This window comes from Puma concolor, chromosome F2 (assembly GCF_028749965.1).
Source record: "Puma concolor isolate L17-30 chromosome F2, mPumCon1.1.hap2, whole genome shotgun sequence".
Taxonomy (NCBI): domain Eukaryota; kingdom Metazoa; phylum Chordata; class Mammalia; order Carnivora; family Felidae; genus Puma; species Puma concolor.
The window spans coordinates 75,751,132-75,765,850 of NC_141684.1; the positions used below are offsets into that span (position 1 = coordinate 75,751,132).

The 14,719-nt window shown below is 41.2% G+C and overlaps 1 long non-coding RNA gene across 1 annotated transcript; it reads left to right on the forward strand.

The window, feature by feature from the left end:
• Window positions 1-1,550: 1,550 nt before the first annotated feature.
• On the forward strand, window positions 1,551-7,377 carry LOC147572118 (uncharacterized). Its single transcript, XR_015246921.1, has 2 exons — window positions 1,551-5,893; window positions 6,642-7,377. It is a non-coding gene; the product is annotated as an uncharacterized LOC147572118 (long non-coding RNA).
• The last annotated feature ends 7,342 nt before the right edge of the window (window positions 7,378-14,719 follow it).

Genomic DNA, 14,719 nt, shown 5'->3' on the forward strand with positions numbered 1-14,719 from the left:
TCTATGGCCTCCATGACAGTTGTGAATTTTAGGTGATGTGCCGGAATAACTAATGCGTGAGCGTTTGTGAAGTTTCCCACTCAGTTGGAGCTGTCTTTAAGTTACAGCTATTTAGAGAGCCTGTGATACAGCCAAAACACAGCACTTAAAATTTGGGGAACTGCTGTTGTCTTCCATTCCTCAAACATTTAAAAACATCTGTAGTACTTGGAAACAAAACCCATGCAGGACCTTGGGATATTTAGTACTGACCTAAAGATAGGTTAAATAGTGGTCGTGGTGCCAGTGAGCCTTAGAGGCCAGCTTGTATGGATTAGGGATGTAAAGAAACCCGAAGTTGGGAGGCCTCTCCTGTCCTAAACCTCATTTCCTTTGGATTTACAGAGTACTCACAACTGTGAGCTGTAAACATAAGGCAAGAGAAACCACCCTGGCTGTGCGTTTGCTGGATCACATGTCCTCACCTGACATTCCTAAGTGCAGGTGTACAAGCTCTGTGGATATGAAGTGAACAGGCAAGAGAACGTAGAAGTAGAAATTCTTGGCCGTAAGCAGTCAAGATCTGCAAACGTCATTATTTGGATAAGTGGGCTTGATAAGATAGTGCTTCGGGACTCCTGCAAAACACTTAGGAACTATCTCAAGACCATATATGGGTGTTCCTTTCTATCTTCAGGGGATATTTTCCAACCAAACCAAGACTGCCTCGCTAAGGGCATAGATTTCTCGCGCCTGGACCTCGATTCCCAGAGGGCAGGGTACGCTGCTGGTCAATGGTATTCGGTCAAATTATGCTTCATCAGAGAAGTACCCGTGAATCCCCAGAGGCGTGGCCTTTCTAACCATCCTCCTTCAAAAAAGTGAATGTGTAGATCTAACTATACAAAGAACCTGGCCAGGCCAAAGCTTTATTTTTTCGAAAATAAGAGGAGCCAAATTAATAATTTACTTCATTCCAGGAATAGTATAGTTCACTTATATAGCAAGTTCAACTTTTAGAATGAGAGAAGTGAATCACACATTTTGTTCTGTAAACTGCCTTTTTCTTTACATAGAACCTACCCTAAGAGGTATTGTTAATATTGTATTATTCAAAACTTTTCATATACATAAAAGTGTATGTAATCATAATCTACTCTTTATATAAAGTCTATATCTTTAAAAAATACAAATGAGAATACTAAACGTAAATTATTTTTATCATGTATCTGGGAGAAGTTCCTATATCAGCACATAACATTTCTTTTAATGAATTGCATTATATGGATGCACCTGAATTTAGTTAAATAACCAGAATTTAATAATTATTCATTTGAAGAATTATTTATTTAAGAACATTTACTATATTCAGGTATGACTTTGTCTAAGTCACTTGGATTCCACCTTGATTCCACTCTTAGTCTACGTTTTCACATAATTATGTGAACTATCGGAATCTTAATTCAGATGGTTTTCAGCCAGTTCTCGGGATATTGAATGTATTCCAAAGACTTCTTTGCTGCAATATACGTCAATCATCCAAACAAGCTTGTAGGTATGTATACAAGAGATAAAAGAGAAATAGATATTTCTGTCCTAAGATTCCAGAATTTTTAATTTTAAGTTGTTCAAATTGGTGCCCTTGAATGATTGCACCCATTTATATTCCTACTAGTAGTGGAAGTGCAATAACGTCCATCTGGTGGACAAAAAAAATGTATCAGTATTTTATCTCTGCCCTCCATTTGTTGAGTTTCTCTTTCTGGGGCTCCTATTGATTGGGTGACCTGGAGGTCCTGTATGTTAGCTTTCTTTCACAGGCTCTTTTAGTCTTTTTTAATTTTACAGTGTGGGATTATTTCTTTGACTTTCTCATCTAGCACTTTTATTGATTTAATTTTTCATTTTGATAATCTTGAGGTTTTTTTTTTTTTTAACTCGTCCATTCTGGTAAATTTCAAACATAGAAGTAGAGGGAATGGTATAATGAATCCATTCAGCTTTAAGAACTGTCAACAGTTTTCATGTATAACTTCATTCTCTCCCCCAACCAACCTTCAAATTATTTTGAAGTTAATCCCAAACATATTATATATACACATTTTTCAGTGTCTAAAGGACTCTTAATTATTACTTTGTAATTATTTACCTTGTTTTTTCAGTTTAGTATGTGTTAAGTATGTTCACTTTGCTGTGCAACAGATCTCCAGAAGTTTTCCGTCATGCGAAACAAACTATACCCACTGAAAACCCCCATTCTCCCCATCCCTAACCCTTGCCAACTACCATTCTGATCTTTGTTTCTATGAGTTTGACTACTTTAGATACTTCATAGAAGTGAAATCCTACAGTATTTCTTTGTGACTGGCTTATTCCATTTAGCATAATGTCCTTAAACTTCATCTTTGTGCTGTATGACAAGATCTCTCTCCTTTTAAAGGCTGAATATTTCATTGCATGTACATACCACATTTTATTCATTTATCCCTCAGTGAACATTTGAGTGGCCTCCACCTTTTGACTATTGTGAATAATGCTGCACTGAACACAGGAGTATTAATACCTCTTCCAGATCTGGCTCTCGATTCTTTTAGGTAAATACTCAGAAGTGGGATTGCTGGATCATATGGCATAACTTTGTATTTTTCATTTTTTGAGGAACCTCCATTACGTTTTTCCATAGCAGCTGCACCATTTTACGTTCTCACCAAGGGTTCCAATGTCTCCACATCCTTGACAACACATTTTCTGTTTTGGGTTTTTAATTTGTTTTTTGTTATAGTAGCTATCCTAATGGGTGTGAGGTGGTACCACACTGTGTTTTGATTTGCATTTCTCTAATGATTAGTGAAGTTGAGCATCTTTTACACTTGTTAGCTATTTCTGTATCGTTTGAGAAATATCTATGCAAGTTATTTGTCCATTTATTAATCAGGTTATTTATGTTCTTATTGGGTTGTAGGAGTTCTTTCTATATTCTGAATATTTAACTCATTATTAGTTATGTGATTTGCAAATATTTTCTCCCATTCTATAGGTTGCCTATTCACTGTTGATTGTTTCCTTTGATGTGCAGGCTTTTTTTAAGTTTGATACAGTCCCATTTGTCTACTTTGCTTTTGTTGCCTATGCTTTTGGGTGTCGTATCCAAGAAATCATTGCCAAATCCCTTGTCATGAAAACTTTGTTTTCTTCTGGGAATTTTGTAGTGTAGGTATTAGTTTAAATATTTTTCTGTGTGAGACAGAGCGTGCATATGTGCAGGGCCAGGGCAGAGGGAGAGGGAGAGAGAATATCTTAAGCAGGCTCCATGCTCAGTGCAGAGTCCAATGTGAGGCTCAACCCCACCACTGAGAGATTGTGACCTGAGCCAAAATCGAGTGGGATGCTTAACTACTGAGCCATCCAGATGCCCCTAGTTTAAGTCTTTAATTTTGAGTTAATTTTTGAATATGGCTTCACAGTTTTGCAAGTAGATATCCAGTTTTTCCAGCACCATCTGTTAAAGAGACTGTCCTTTCCCCTGCTGTGCGTTCTTGGCACCCTGATTGAAAATCATTTGACCCTATACATGAGGGTCAAGGCATCCTTGCATTCCAGGAAAAAAATCCCTCTTGGTCATGGTGTGTAATCCTTTTAATATGCTGATGAGTTTCGTTTGGTACTATTTTGTTGAGGATTTTTGCGCCAGTATTCATCAGGGATATTGGTCTGTAGGTTTTTTTTATTAAGGTATAATTGACATATAACAATAGTTTCAGGTGTGTAAGGTAATGATTTAATATTTGTATATATAGTCTGTAGTTTTCCTGTAGTGTCTTTGGCTTTGGTATTGGAGTAATGCTGTCCTTAAGAATGAGTCTGGAAGTATTCCCTTCTCTTTGGTTTGTTAGAGGAGTTTGAGGATTGGTGTTAATTCTTCTTTAAATGTTTGGTAGCATTCCCCAGTGAAGCCATCTGATCCTGGGCTTTTCTTTGTTGGTAGGTTTTGATTACAGATTTAGTCTCCTTACTAGTCTGTTTCAATTTTTTATTTCTTCATGATTCAGTCTTAGTACGTTGTGTATTTCTAAGAATTTATCCATTTCCTATGGGTTATCCAGTTTGTTGGCATGTAAGTGTTCATAGTATTCTCTCATAATCCTTTTTGGGGTTTTTTAAAATATTTATTTATTTATTTATTTATTTATGAGATGGAGTGGGGGAGGGGCAGAGACAGGGGGAGACACAGAATCCAACACAGGCTCCAGGCTCTGTGTTGAGCCCAACATGGGGTTCAAACTCACAAACTGTGAGGTCATGACCTGAGCCAAAAAATCAATGCTCAACCAACTGAGCCACACAGGTGACCCAATCCTTTTTGGTTTTGTGGCATTAGTTGTGATGTCCCAGGTTTCAATTCTGATTTTAGTTATTTAAATATTTTTTCTTTTTTTGAAATTAATCTAGCTAAAGGTTTTTAAATTTTGTTGATCTTTTCAACAATCCAATTCTTAGTTTTGTTGATATCCCTATCAGGGTTTTTTCTATTCTCTATTTTGTGTATGCTCTCATCTTTAGTATTTTCCTCATGCTAACTTTTGAGTTTCTTTTTCTTTCTCTAGTTGAGATGTAAAGTTAGATTACTGATCTGAGACTTTCTTAATGTTTACACCTACAATCTTCCCTGTTGGTACTGTTTTCACTTTATCTCATACATTTTGGTGTGTTGTGTTTCTATTCTCATTTGTCTCCTGGTATTTTCTAATTTCCCTTGTGAATTCCTTGACCAAAGAACTTGACTAAATTGGTTTTTTTGAATTCCAGAAAGTTGAACTCACAAATCTGTTTCCATTTTCTTTGTTATTTATTCCTTGGTTTTCCTCTATGATAGTTTCAGTGAGGTCTCTAGGCAGAGATGAAGCAACTATCTGTGCTCAGTCTGCAACCCTGAGCTGAGATTTAACTGATTCTTAAGGTTTCTTGAGCATCTGTTTTATATATAGATAACCCACATAGGACATTTCTCATTAACAAGAACGGTAGAGTGGCATTGTGCTGAAAGGTAGGGGCTCCTGAACCAGACCATCTGGGTTCCAAATTTGGCTTTTCTCTTTTCTAGCTGAGATTTTGGTTAGGTATTTTACTTACATTCTTGTATATGAATTTCTTCACCAATCAAATGAGAATACTAAAAATCCCTTATGGAGTTATTCAAAGATGAAAGAGTTAATATTTTTAATGTACTTAGGTGAGTGATTGGCATAGAGTAAGAACTATTTCAGTATTTGGAATTGAATAAATTTGAATTTCAGAAAATGAAATGCATCTGAGAATGTGGCCCCTTGAATTTGTCTCACTCATACCTGGTACAGAGTTCCTCGAATACAACAAGATTTAAAACATTTTTTTTTTTCTGCTTAGAGGTCAACTAAGTTGAGTAGTGACAATTTTTGCACTTAAGTAGGTAGTTAATAAAAAAAAACGAACTTAAGTAAGTTTGAATGACTGTGTGTATCCCTGACAAGATATACAGGCGTCACAGTCGTGACTGAAAGGAATTCACAGAAAGTCCGACTAACAGAGTCAAGAGGCACAACCTGGCCAAGGGAACACTCAAGGAAACAGATTCCAAACGTTTGTTTCCTTTATTTTTATTAACCCTTGCATTCGCACAATATTTCAGCCAAAGCTTGAGGAAAGTAAGAACCCGACCTATTGAAAGCTCAACCAAAAGACTAATAAAATAGTCAGCCAAAGATACAGTTCTACAAAATTGCAATATTTTTTAATGTCTGTTTATTTTTGAGAGAGAGAGAGGCAGAGTGCAAGCAGGGGAGGGGCAGAGAAAAAGAGGGAGACACAAAGCCCGAAGCAGGCTTCAGGCCCAGAGCTGTGAGTACAGAGCCCGACGCGGGGCTTGAACTCGCAAATGGTAAGATCATGACCTGAGCTGAAGTCGGAAGCTCAACCGACTGACCCACCCAGGCGCTCCGGCAATATTTTTTAGAAAGAACTTTTGACATTGTTTTCCTGTAAGCATTTGACAGGTGTTTTTAATCACACAGTATTCATTAGTTGTTCACTTACAGTTTGGCACATTTGCATTATGAAGCCTCAAGTGTTTTCATTTCTAAAAAGGTCAGCACTGTGGGCTTAAGTCTTTTTCAAAGATAAATCCCATTAAACTTTGCTTTACAAAAAAATGAAAGAAGACCCACAAGAGCAAACCTGAGGAAGGAGAAATCAACCATTACACTAAAACCAGGAAGACCGATTTATCGCAGTTCAGTCCTTTGTTGCCACGATGCCAGAAAATGAGGTTGACACATGTTCTTTAAAGATTCTTCATGTTTTTCTTTTGAAATAATCTCGAACTTACAGAAAAGCTGCAAGAACAGTACAAAGAACATTTTGTCAACCGTTTGGGTAAAGGTGGTCGACATGACACTCCATCACCCCCAAACACTTCAGTGTATTATTTCCGGCACAAAAATGCATTCTCCACAACCATAATACAGCCATTAAAATTAGAATATTCACATTGATAGCGTTAGCTCCGTCCAGTCCTCACATCTCCTCCAAGTTTTGCCGGTCGTTCCAATTTTGCCCCTTAGAGCACAGAGATCCCAGTAACAATCAGGCATCCCATTGAGTTAACAGATCTTGTGTGTCTCATTTAGCTCGGAACGGTTCCTTGGTGTCCCTTTGACCGTCATGCCCCTGACGCTTCTGAAGGTTCCAGGCACTGAAATTTGGATGCTTTCCTTACCCCACGTGGGCTGCGGCACCTCATTCGGGGCTGCCTCCTGCAAGCGTGCCCTCCTGCCCGGAGACCCTCCACTTGGGCCGGACGCCCCAAGCCCGGCTGCCCTTGCCATCGCAGTGACGCCACCTCACCCTGCTCGGGCTCCGGCACCCTGGCACCGGGGCCCCCACCCAGGCAGCACCCCTCACCCCACTGAGGCGACAGCACCTTGCGCTGGGCAGCCCCTCCACGGACACCCACCTCACCCTGCTCCGGTGCTGACAGCTTGCAGTGCGAACGTCGCGGCGCCCCACTCCCCAGGCGGCTGGTCTCACGCAGAGGCTGACTTGCTCAGGGAGAGAGGGATCACGGGAAAAAGGACAAGCTTCGGATGGTGTTCAGAAACGCGTTTTAGTATCTGTCTGTACGTGAGTCGTAGCCGAACCGGCTGACGAACTGAAGTCCTTTTACTTAAGCAGAAAGCACAAACCGTAAGCACAAAAGCGTTCTCGTTTACATCATGAATCCCAAAGGAGTATTTTGAAGTGTTAAAACGGGTGGTCACATTTGACTGTGATTATTTTACAAACATGCGCAGAGAATTCACTCAGTCTTCAACATTTTCTATGTATACACAAAAATGAAACCAATAAAAATTATCGTGTAAGACATTTAAATTAGTAAGCTGTTATTATATAATTTGGGTTCCTGTTTTATAATGATGTGTTAGTGTTCTCCAGAGAAACAGAACCAATAACTTCTATATACATGACATTTATTGAAATATATGAAATTTATTGTAAGGAATTGGCTCATGTGGTTATGAATGCTGACTAGTCCCAAGATCTGCAGGGTGAGTCAGCAAGCAGAGACCCGGGAGAGCCAGTGGATTAGTTCCAGTCTCAGTCCAAAGGCCGGAGAACCAGGAGCAATAACGGTATAGTTCCAGTCTGTAGGCCCATAGGCTGAAGATCTGGAAAGAGACAACGTTTCGGTTCAAGTCTGAAGACAGGAAAAAGCCAGTGCCCCAGCTCAAAGTCAGGTAGGAGGAAGTCCCTCTTACTCCCAGGAGGGTCAGCATTTTTGTTCTATTTGGGCATTCGAGTGATTGGGTGAGGCCCACCCATGTTGGGGTGAGGGGCAATCTGCTTCACTCAGTGTACTGATTTAAATGTCAATCTCAGGGCCAGCTGGGTGGCTCGGTCTGTGAAGCGTCTGACTTCGGCCCAGGTCGTCATCTCACAGTTTGTGAGTTCGAGCCCCGCATCGGGCTCTGTGCTGACAGCTCAGCCTGGAGCCCGCTTCAGATTCTGGGTCTCCCTCTGCCTCTGTCCCTCCCCCCTTCGCACTCTGGCTCTGGCTCTCTCTCTCTCAAAATAAATAAACATTAAAAAATTTTTTTAAATGCCAGTCTCATCCCAAAACAACCTCACAGAAGCACCCAGAATAATAGTAGCCCAAATATCTGGGCCCCTCGTGAGATGTCAAGTAGACATATAAAAATTAACCATCACAAATGGCAAGCTGCATGTTCCTACAGGAAACCCTCTCGTGATTACTGCCAGTCTAGACCACCATCCCTTCTTTTTTTTTTTCCTCTTTCACCTATAACCTAAAGTTTAACATCTTCCGTTTTTAAGTATGCAACTCAGTAGTGTGAAATATACTCACATTGTGGTGAAAGCAGATCTCCAGAACTTTTTCATTCTGCAAAACTGAAACTCTATACTCATCACACAACAACTTCCTTTTCCCCCACCTCCTGGCCCCTCGACCACCGTGCCACTTTTCTGTTTCTCAGAGTTTGACTATGTCGGATACCTCACAGAAATGAAATCATAACGGTATTTGTCAGTTTGTGACTGCCCATGTCATTTAACGTAATGTCCTCAAGGCCCACCTACGTTGTAGTATTTGACAGGATTTTCTTTCTTTTTAAGGCTAATATTCCGCTGTGTGTACCACATTTCCTTTCTCTATTAATGGACATTTTGGTTGTTTCTACTTCTTGGCTACTATGAATAGCGTTGCTATGAACATGGATGTGCAAGCAGTTCTTCAAGACCCTCCTTTCAGTTCTTCGGGGTAAATTCCCAGAAGTAGGATTGCTGGATCGTATGGTCTACCATTCACTTCTTACCTGGGTTGTTGCGGTCGCCTCACTCATTCCCTGTCTCTTGTGCCCAACCAAAGGCTCTTTCTGGTTTTTTCCATATGTGCTAAAATTATCCTTCAGATATTTAAATCGGGTCACGTAATTTTTTCTGTGTAAACTGCTCCAATAGAGACATCGAGTTCCTGCTTGAGATGTACAGAACTAGGAAAAGAGCCACTCCCAAACTTAGAGCAGTAAGAAAGAAAAAAACCCCTCAAATGCGTGACTTTTACTGAACTCATCAGGCTGCTGAGGTCTTAAGGCAACCAGATGGTGATCTAAGGCGACACAGGCGTTTTCTGGGAGAGGCCAGAGGCAAACATCTGTTTGTCTGGGGCAGATGCAGCTGCTAAGAGGAACCAGACACTTTTCATCCTAATTTCTACGTTTCCGAAATCTCTGCATGAGGGAATTACATTCTGAACAGTAATTTTACAGACAACTAAAGTAGAGTCCTTTAACTTCGAAATATTTTCTTCTACCCATTTGCAATGAAAGGTTTCTAAAATGTGCTGTACTTCGCCCCGCTTTATTGGACCGAGTACATATACCAGATACTGGGCTTTGGTAGGCTACACGATCTAGAACAGGTGCTGTACCGCGCTAGAAGGCTATCCTGTCCTCCAGGACGTCGTACCGTGAGAGGCCCTTGAGTGCATTTAAAGAGATCATCCTCCGGGCGCCAGAGTGGCTCAGTTAAGCGTCCAACTCTTGAGTTTGGCTCAGGTCATGAGCTCATGGTTCGTGGAGCCCCGCATCGGGCTCCATGCTGACAGTGAAGAGACTGCTTGGGACTCTCTCTCCTCCCTCTCTGCCCCTACCCTGCTCTCTCTCCCTCTCTCAAGGTCAATAAACTAAACTAAATAAATACATATAGACATACATTAATAAATAATCCTCTAGCTGTTCTTCTGTTCCTTCAGGAAAGCCCTTCAAGGCTGTCCTTCCCAGTGGCACAACACCTAGAGGAAAACCTTCTAGAGCAAGACAGAAGTCCCATTACCTTAGCTCTCAGATGAAAGGTACCAGTAGACCAAGTAGGAGTGGACTGGACTGGAAGCCGTCTAGGTCCCTGGTCAGACTTGTACCCTTATGACTGTGCTCACCCGCCCTCCAGGGTTTTGAGAGCATATCTGAGGAGCAATACACCCACTAAACTCAAGAGGGTGTGCGAGCTTATCCAAATCTGGTGATGATGCTTTCCTAGAATTCTGTGTGGTGTGGTACCACGAGTTCTTTCTTAACAAAGAGCTCTTTGCTTCGGATCTTTGGATCACCAGAAATCTGTGAATGGTCTCCGGTGAATTCACCTTGAAATCATAGATGAAATTCTGTATAGGCTTATGCCTGACTTGTCTGGGAAGGAGTTCCAATATTTTCATCAGATTCTCAGAGGCAATGAAATAGGCTGAGATGTTACCCCTCTAACTCTGAAGAAAAAGAAGCGATGAAGTGAGTTACGTTGGTCTTTTACACAGGCTCAGTCTGGGCTGAGCATCAGGTGTAAATACAAGGGCAAGGTTATCTCTATTGGATCAGCGTCTGACGCATATGTAAGTGTATATCACACTCGAGTTACAATGCTTCCCACAAGGGGCCCCCGGATGGCTCAGTCGGTTAAGTGTCTGACTTTAGTTCAGGTCAAGATCTCACAGCTTGTGAGGTCGAGCACCGTGTCGGGCTCTGTGCTGACAGCTCGGAGCCTGGAGCCTGATTTGGATTCTGTGTCTCCCTCTCTCTCTGCCCCTCCCCTGCTCACACTCTGTCTCTTTCTCTCTCTCAAGAATAAATAAACATTAAAAGAAATTTAAAAAGATACTGTTCCCCACACAATGTCCTACACCTTTCCTTTCTTCACTAATATATCAGGACATCATTTTAGGCATCTTATTTTTGTTTATGGAACCGTGCTAATCTTTTTCATGATCACGTGGGATTCTTATGTATGGCTACACCACAATTTATTTATCTAGCACCCCACTGATAGATACCTAGATTTTTTTTATTGTAGTTTTGTTGTTGTTGTAAACCAATGAAACACTGCATATCTTTGTACATATGGCTTTGCACAATGTATGGCGGTGCCTTTTTGCTCGTGCCCTTCAGACACAGGGCATTATTAATATCTTTTGGGCATTTTCCAGAATGATAGGTGAAACTAGGTGTTGTACTTTGCTTTTTATGTATTCCCTTAAAGATTTCCATATATTCATGGAGCATTTGTATTTATTTTTCCATAAAGTGTGTGTTTACATTTGCCCCAATAAATATATCTTTACGGTGTTACCTGTTATAAAAGTGAGAAGCCCAGAGTGACATGGGCTACAGCCCCCATTTCTCAGTGGATACGAAATTTGATCCTACTCTAGAACAAATTACTCATGCATCTATTTTCTTTTTTTCAATTTGTTTTTGCAGGATCTGTTATGGTAGCTAGAAATCTGCTAGAAAAGTCAATTGCCAAAAAAGTAATGATACACTGATGCACTGAGTGAAGATATATTAATATCCAAAGTAATATTTCAGGAAATACCAGGAACAGAACAAATTAGTAATAAAAACTTCTTTTTTGTAATATTCATTTATTCTTGAGAGAGAGCGAGCACTCAAGCCTGAGCAAGGGAGGGGCAGAGAGAGAGAGAAGGGGACACAGAATCCGAAGCAGGCTCCAGGCCTGACTCGGGGCTCGAACTCCCGAACTGTGAGATCATGACCTGAGCCAAAGTCAGGCGCTTAACCACCCGGGTGCCCCAGGAATACAAATTTCTATAACATGACTTCAACTTAAGTATGAACTGACTTAAGGAAATGTTCATAGTAATTACCATATTTCTGTGGGGTTTTTAAAAGGTAAATAATGCTTTTCTTAATGTCTATTTATTTATTTTGAGAGAGAGTGTGTGAGCAGGGAAGGGGCAGAGAGAGAGAGAGAGAGAGAGAGAGAGAGAGAGAGAATCCCAAGCAGGCTCCACACTGTCAGTCCAGAGCCCAACTCGGGGCTTGATCTCACAAACGTGAGATCGTGACTTGAGCCCAAGTCAAGCGTCAGAGGCTTAACTGAGCCTCCCAGGCGCCCCTAAGGTAAAGAATGCTTGGCTGCAACTACAGCTCTCACTATTACCCACAGAAGAATAATTTTATGTCCTATAGGGAAAAGTTGTAAAACTTTAAAAGGGTTGTGATTTCTAAACGCAAACTTTGAAGTTTTCTTCTTGAAGTCATCTCCCTGCAAGTTTTTGGCAGTTGCACAACTTTTAATATTTTACTGGATTCTTTGAGTGTATATTAAGAATGCGGTTCCATATGAAGAAGAAAGCTGAGCTCTGTGATGAAGGCAATGCTTAGTAGATCAGATGTTTTTCTGTAAATTTCAATATGGTTTTGATAAAATCATGGTTCCAAGTCAGTGAGTATTTGTTTTATTATTTGCACAGCTGAGAGCTAAATGTTTTGCCCAACTCACTTGGATTTGCCAAGGACCCATTAGCAATGTGAAATATAAGTAAGAATGTATTATATTGAGGGCCCGGAGGTGGGGTCTGGAGGTACTAAGGAGGAGGCAGAAAACAGGTGAAGGAGTGTTCTAGGCAGAAGGTCCAGCTCATAAGTGAGAAAGAGCATGGCATGTGAAAGGGGCTGGGAGAAATTGGGTGTGGATGAAATATCTAGCCTGGGATTCACGTGAGGAGACGGAGAGTGCTGGAGAGGTAAGACAGATCAGGTCATGCAGAGGATTTATTCTATGCTAAGGACTGTAGACTTTATCCTCAGAGAAAGAAGAGGACATTAGAGGGTTCTGGTCAGAAGAGTAAGATGATGAGATACAGTACTAAAAAAGGATTGGAGGGGAGGGAGAAGCCTGAAGGCTGGAAGACCAATTCAAGAGCCCAGACAAGACACAACTGCAATGTTAACTAAAATAGCGGGAATTGGAATGGAGAGATGCTATCACTGTGAGAAGTTTTCAGAAGGTAGAATCCACCATATTTGTAAACAGGTTGAATAGGAGGAAGAAGGTGTCTTGAGCACCTGATGCGGTGTCCTGAACATTGGAGAGCTGAGAGAGCATTTACAAAGAACACTAGGGAAGGTTTGGAGGGCTGGATTGACCTATTAGAAGTGACCATGTGACATCCACGTGCAGATACTTGATAGATAGCTGGGTAAAATGGATCAGAAGACCTCTTTCTCAGGATAGAACTCTGGAGTGGAGATCAGATATGGGAACCTCAGCACGAAGATAATTGCAGTCAGAGAGATTGAGGAGATCGCCCAGGGAGCATGTGTCTAGTGAGACAAGGTGGGCTGGATGGAACCTGAAGAATACAAATCCTGGTCAAGAAAACCAAGGGACTGTGGAATGAGGGAAGCCAAGGAAAACATTGCAAGAATGAGAGCGATGTCAACTGGGTCAAACAAGATGAGTCCATTAGATTTAGTAAAAACTTCCACAACTATCACTTCAAACAGCTGGTGGAGATGTGAGGGAGATTGTGAGAGGCTGGGGAGTGAGAGGAGGGTGAGAGAATGGAGGCAGTGAGCACAGATGAATCTTCTGGAGAGTTGGGCTGTAACAGAGATAAGAGAGACAGGGCTAGAGGCCAGCTGTGTGTGGTTGAGTGGACGTGGTGTTCTTCAGATGAACTTAAGGTGAGTTTAAAGGCTGATGGGAAGAGAAGCAAGAGTTGAACCCATGGGAGAAGGGGGTGGCAAGAGAAAGAGAAAGTGGTGAAGGATGACATCATGGGAGAAGGAGATGGGAGGGTGAGGTTCATGAGAAGGTTGGGGGGATGGAGTCCAGAGACAGGTAGAGGGATTAACTTGAAGAGGAGGAGGGACACCTTATGCTTTTCCGTTTTATATAGAAGGAAAACGGTAAGGACAAGACCTATTGGGAGGTAAGTTTGTTTAGTGCCTGAAGTTCAATCATTGCTCATCCATCGATTCCTAGTGTCTCTGTGAATGGAAGAGTCATGAGCACATGAGTAAGGAGTGAACTGTGGAGTCCAAGACTTGAAGAGAATGAGCAAAGTGTGAAAAAGCTTAAGGGAGACCAGGAGAGAGATAGAGCCAACCAGAAAACAGGAGGATTTGGGGGTGGTAAGACTGATTTTATAATGGCACCAATCCAAGCCATTTTATTACTTTTTCTGTAGTTCGTGATCAAGATTTAGAAATGGGGAAAGCAAATGGCTGTGTTGATCTGGGACTGGGCTTTTCCGGATCACGACAATGGTGGTAGTGGAGAATATAAAAAATATTCCCAATAGCAAAAACACCCCAATAACTCCATTAAAAGGTAACCTAAGAACTTGAATAGATGTTTTTCCAAAGAATACATATAAATACTGAGCAGGTATATGAAAAGATGCTCAACATCACTAGTCATCTGGGAAATGCAAATTAAAACAACAATAAGATACCATCTCACATCTGTTAGGATGGCCGTGATCCAAAAAATCAAACAGTGTTCATGAGGATGTGCACTGTTGGTGGGAATGTATGCAGGCACCCCCACCCTGGAAAACTGTATGGAAGTCTTGCAAAAAATTAAAAGTAGAGCTACCATCTAATCCAAAAATCCCACTCCGGATATTTATCCAAAAGAATTGAAGTCAGGATCTCAAACAGATATTGGCACTTACATGTTCATTGTAGCACTATTTATAATAGCCAAAATGTGGAAACATCCTGAGTTTTCTTGATGACAGACAAATGGATTTTTTAAAATACAGTATATACACACACCGGAATGTTATTCAGCCTTTAAGAAGGAAACCCTGGGGCACCTGGGTGGCTCAGTCAGTTAAGCACCATTCAGCTCAGGTCATGATCTCACGGTTCATGAGTTCGAGCCC